This window comes from Sapajus apella, unplaced genomic scaffold (assembly GCF_009761245.1).
Source record: "Sapajus apella isolate SASKATOON/1434 unplaced genomic scaffold, GSC_monkey_1.0 scaffold15, whole genome shotgun sequence".
In the NCBI taxonomy this organism is placed as follows: domain Eukaryota; kingdom Metazoa; phylum Chordata; class Mammalia; order Primates; family Cebidae; genus Sapajus; species Sapajus apella.
Genome location: NW_022436955.1, coordinates 9992957 through 9998023, shown reverse-complemented (window position 1 = coordinate 9998023; position 5067 = coordinate 9992957). Strand labels below are relative to the sequence as shown.

The 5067-nt window shown below is 53.9% G+C and overlaps 1 protein-coding gene across 1 annotated transcript in view; it reads right to left on the bottom strand.

The window, feature by feature from the left end:
* BEAN1 (brain expressed associated with NEDD4 1) overlaps positions 1–4709 on the bottom strand; it is a 57670-nt gene extending 52961 nt beyond the window's left edge. Inside the window, exon 1 of the mRNA XM_032284114.1 lies at positions 4578–4709. The gene's annotated coding sequence lies outside the window, so the exon portion shown is untranslated. The remainder of the gene's footprint in view (positions 1–4577) is intronic.
* Between the last annotated feature and the right edge of the window lie 358 nt (positions 4710–5067).

Sequence of the window (5067 nt, the reverse complement as noted above, 5' to 3'; positions counted from 1 at the left end):
ACACACACACACACACACACACACACACACACACACACACACACACACACGCGTATCTCATAAGGACTTTCAGTCCAGTCTAAAGATGACTCTGTGGGGGAAAAAAAGAACACTAACATGTTCACGGTCACTGTGCTCTCTGGTGGTGGTGGGATTAAGGAGAATTTTTATGCTTTTTACATTTTTAATAATTTTACAATTGTTTTTACATGAACATGTATGACTTTCATAACAACCTGAAAAATCATTAAAATGAAGATTCGAAAAAAACATTTTGTGCTAACAAAATAAAAAGCAATTAAGTGAACAAGTCAGTGATCATTAATTCATTAGAAGTTGTGGGGTTTTTGTTTGTTTGTTATACAGAGCCAGGGTTGCTTAGGCTGGTCTTGAACTCCTGGGCTCAGGTGATTCTGCCTCAGCCTCTGGAGCAGCTGAGACTACAGGCATGTGCCACCATGCCCGGCTGTTCTCAGTGAAGAATGTTAAAGTTAATTTAATTGCCTTTGAACATGTCATTTGTTATTGGAATTTTTTTTTTCTTTGAGATGGAGTCTTGCTCTGTTGCCCAGGTTGGAGTACAATGGTGTGATTTCGGCTCACTGCAACCTCTGCCTCCCAGGTTCAAGGGATTCTCCTGCCTCAGCCTTCCAAGTCGTTGGGATTACAGGGATTAGCACCCTGCTAATTTTTGTATTTTTAGTAGAGACAGGGTTTCACCATGTTGGTCAGGCTGGTCTCAAACTCCTGACCTCGTGATCTGCCTGCCTTGGCCTCCCAAAGTCCTGGGATTACAGGCATGAGCCATCACGCCCAGCAAGAAATATATATATTTATAAATTTACTTGTCATTGTACTTATTGATAAGAAGCGTTATTACAATACTAGAAAAATAATATCCATTGTGTTTAACCTTTATCAAATTATCCCTGGCACTTGAGCAAGTGCTATTTGCCAAATATTTGAGGGAATGGTTTCTGCTATGAACTTAATGTTTTATTTTCAATCTATCTATACACTTGGCAAAAATAATAACAATAATAGACCATACGTTTGTAAAGAACTTTATAATTTTGGAAGGCACAGTAAGTTCTGGGTACTAGTCTAAGCTCTGAGGATATTATAGTGAATAAACCAGTTAAAAGTCCTGTCCCTACAGGGCTCATATTATATCGGTGTGGGCATACAATAAACAAATGAGTAAGATATTTAGATGTTGGGGACAGTAAGGGCTGTGGAGAAAAATGGGGAGAAGAGGGATAGGTAATGAACAGGGAGCTGCTCTTTTAAATCAGTTTGATTACTATTCAAACAGGAAAAAAAGTATCTAAAAATACTATAGCCTGTGGACAATTAACATATTCTTTTTCAGAATGATTGAAGATGTACATGAAAGAATTATTCTAGGCCCAGCGAGGTGGCTCACGCCTGTAATCCCAGCACTTTGGGAGGCCAAGGTGGGTGGATCACAAGGTCAGGAGTTTGAGACCATCCTGGCCAACACGGTGAAACCCTGTCTCTATTAAAAAAAAAAAAAAAGGGAAAGAAAGAATCATTCTAATTACGTGTCATCTAAATTACAATGGGTTAATTATCAATTATACAAATTCAAACAATTATGATGAGTCATAGTGATGGTTTAAGTATTCTATACCTGGCAGAGTTAGATGGTCCTTAAACTTTCTAAGCCTCACTGTTCTCATCAATAAAATGGGGACAATTATAGTTCCTAAATCAGAGAGCTGGTTATCAGAATTCAAAAAGAAAATGTGTACGTTTAGGAAGCAGCCTGTGTGCGACACATATTCACAGTGTCAACACTGCAGGCCATGGCAGAAGTCCGCTGGACATGGCTATGTGCTATCTGTGTATGGTTTCTTCATCTTCACACTATTCTGGGAGGTGTATAATGTTTATTTCCATTTTCAAGAGGGAACTGAGGCTTTGAAGGATGAGTCTGCTGTCCAGAACCACATGCTATAAACCCAGGCAGTCCAGCTCCAAAAAATTGCTCTCAGCTGTGACTCGTTTGTGCCTGCTTGCTAAGGGACTGCAGAAGCCCTCCTGGCCTCAGTTTCTCCATTTAGGAGGCTGAGAGCAGATGCTCCTCACCCTGTCCTCTGAGTATTTCCAGGGCAAGGGCTTCAGGCAGTGGCCCTCTGAGGGTGTCTGGCTGGTTACTCCCAAAGCCTGACAGTAATGCCTGCATCCCCGTCACGTTCCCCACTGGCTGTGTTCCAAATCCTGACTGAAGCAGGAGACTCAAACCTAATTAGTTCCTGATTAACTCCTTTGGGAAGATGAGGAGGATTTTGGAAGACACAGCCATGTGACCCCTAGTGGGTGAATGGGCTAGGGGAGGGGGGAGCTACAGAGGAAGAAGAGAGAGGGGGTTTCTGTGTAGAAGGAGTCACCAAGAGGCAGCTCATCCTGCCTGTCTCACCAGGCACCCTGGAAGCCCCCTGGCACCATGTGGACATGTTTCCTCATTTGAGATTCCTCCCCCATCCCTGTTCTGGGTGGCTGGGCCACAGGTGGCTAGGGACCAACATGGGTGTGAAATGGACCACGGCTTTCTTCCCACTGCTCCTGGCTGCCTTCCCGCTTCTTGCCACCTTCAGGATCCCAGCATCCCCTCACTAGCCCCTGGGCCTCTGCCCTGCTCTGCTCTGGGTCTAAGGCCCCAGCCGCACAGACTGGGGCAAATCCCTTCCTGGGGACACCCTGCTCTGAAATTTTAAACTCCCAGTCTATCACTGGCTCCATTTCCTCCCTACATCCATTTCCGGTGCATCGCGAGAGATCAAGACTGAGACCCCTCAGGCTGTCTCCCTGGTGCTTCTGGCTGCCTGTCTGAACCATCACCATTGGTGTGTCCAAGCTGCCTGACAGCCTGATGGCTCCTCGGGGAAAGCAATCCTCCACACGGGAGTGGAGGGAGGTGCGTTAATTCCCTTGTACAGAGCTCGAGCGATGGGCGGGTGCCCCTCTCTGGGGCAGCAGACACCAGCCAAGGGCAAAAGGAAAAAGGGTGCGCCTTACAATCAGATGCAGCCTTTTCACCCTGGGTAGCAGGGGAGAACCGGTCTGGGTGGCAGAGAGCCTTGCAGGAGGGAGTGTCTGAGAAAGGGTGGGCCCTAAGGAGAAAGTTCTGCTGTCAATGGCTTGGGGGATTCAAAGGCCCCCTTGGAGGGGGCTAGAAGCACCACTTCAGATTCAGAGGAACTCAATCTCGGCAACTACTGGTGCTGGACACCCCATGACACCTGTAGCCCACTGCAATTGACCACTGGCTGCGTGCCAGGCACCAGGCTATATGCTCCCACCAGCATCATCTCACTTAATCCTCCCAATTCACCTTCACCATGTTTCAAATGAGGAAACTGAGGCTCAGAGAGGTTTGTGTCTTGCCTAAGGTTGTACAGCCGGGAAGTACAGCCATGCTCACGTTCTGGTTGTACAGCCAAGCCCACATTCTGGTTCCAAAGCCCTTAAACATCCTGCTCATAACAGACTCCTGCTTACTTTCAGATGAGGAAGCTGAGGTACAGGGTGGTAAAGTCTCTCGTTCCAGCAGAGCAGTTAGGATGTTTGAGTCCAGGGTGGCATGCTCTCTCGGCAGGTGCCCATCAGAAATCGTGACTCAAGACCAAGGACCCCTGAACCCCTGTCTCTCGCACCAGTCATTTGTGCCCTCCCTTTCCCAGCCTGTCCCTGGTCACCCACGCCAGCACCCGCCCCAGATGGAGAGGGAAGCCCCAGGTCCTCACTGCTCTCCAGCCTCCACACTGCGGAGCCCGATGGGGAGAGAGGCAGGGCAGCGAGAGTCAGCCGGGGGGTGGGGTGGGCCCTGCCCCTGGGGAGCCGCGGCGGTGCCACTCAGCGCTGCGCAGTCAGTAGGAGCTGCCGCCTGGTACTCAGCCCCGGGTCCCTCTGACAGCGCAAGGGAAAGTCTGCATCAAAGGGGGAGAAGGTGTGGAGGGCGCGCTCCTTCTCCCGCACTCGGCCTGAGACAGAGGCACTGAGACAGGGGCATACCCCAGGCGACTTGCTCGTCAAAGGGTCAAACTTCCTAGCTCAAGGGGGTGGGGGGTGGATTCAAACTCCAAACTCCGCGAAGCCCCAGCCCCTTTCCCCCTCCCACTCTGGCAGAGAGTGCGCCCTAGTTTTCCCTTGTTGGTTGGGTTGCCCAGGGATCCCCAAAACCCAGGGCGCGGAGCTGAGGAGGCTGTCATGGGTTCCCCACACAGGGTGGATGTTCGTCGGGGTCTCAAGTTAGGCAGAAACCTTGGATACCTCCTCTTCCCCGCGGCCCGAGGGCGCGCTCGTGGTCAGCCTTGGCTCGCGCAGGTGGCCCGCACAGGGTCGAGGGTCCGCAGGAGACCCGGGATCCCGCTCGGTTCCGAGCGCGCTGCGGTTCCGCTCCGGACCGCGCATCCTCCAGCCCCGCGCACGGAGGCTCCGCGCGGCGCGCCCCCGGGTGTGTCGTTCGTGGATACCGCAGCTGAGCGCAGGGGTAGGGGACAGGGACCCCCCGCCCGCCCCTCCCCCGCGCTGCCCGGCCCCACGCCCCTTACTCGGCTTGGCTGCTGCGCTCCGCTCCGTGCGCCGCAGCGCCGGCTCCAGCTTCGGCTCCAGCTCCGCTTCCCGCTCCGGCTCCGGCTCCGGCTCGGGTTCCCGCTCGGAGGCCACTGCGCTCGGGCTCGGGCTCGGGCGTAGCGGGGGGCGCGCCGCTCCGCCTCGCCCAGCTGGGCGCGCAGGGGCGGGGCCGGGCGAGCCGGGCCGACCCGCCGCCCGTGATCCCGGGCCGAGGCGGCGGCGGCGGCTTCCCAGGCCCCGGCCCTGCCCTGCCGCAGCCCCGCCCGGCCACCCGTCGTCTCCGCGCCGCCGCCCACGCCACCGTCACCGGCTCCGGCCCCCCTCGGCGGCGGCGCGGCTCGCGGGCCTCAGCACCGTGGCGCCGCGGCCCGGGTCACTCCGAGATGGGGGGACGAGGGTGACGGGGGAGGGCCGAGCCGCGCCCCTCTGCGCACAGCCAGCCCGACACCCACACAGCGGCAGGCGGGG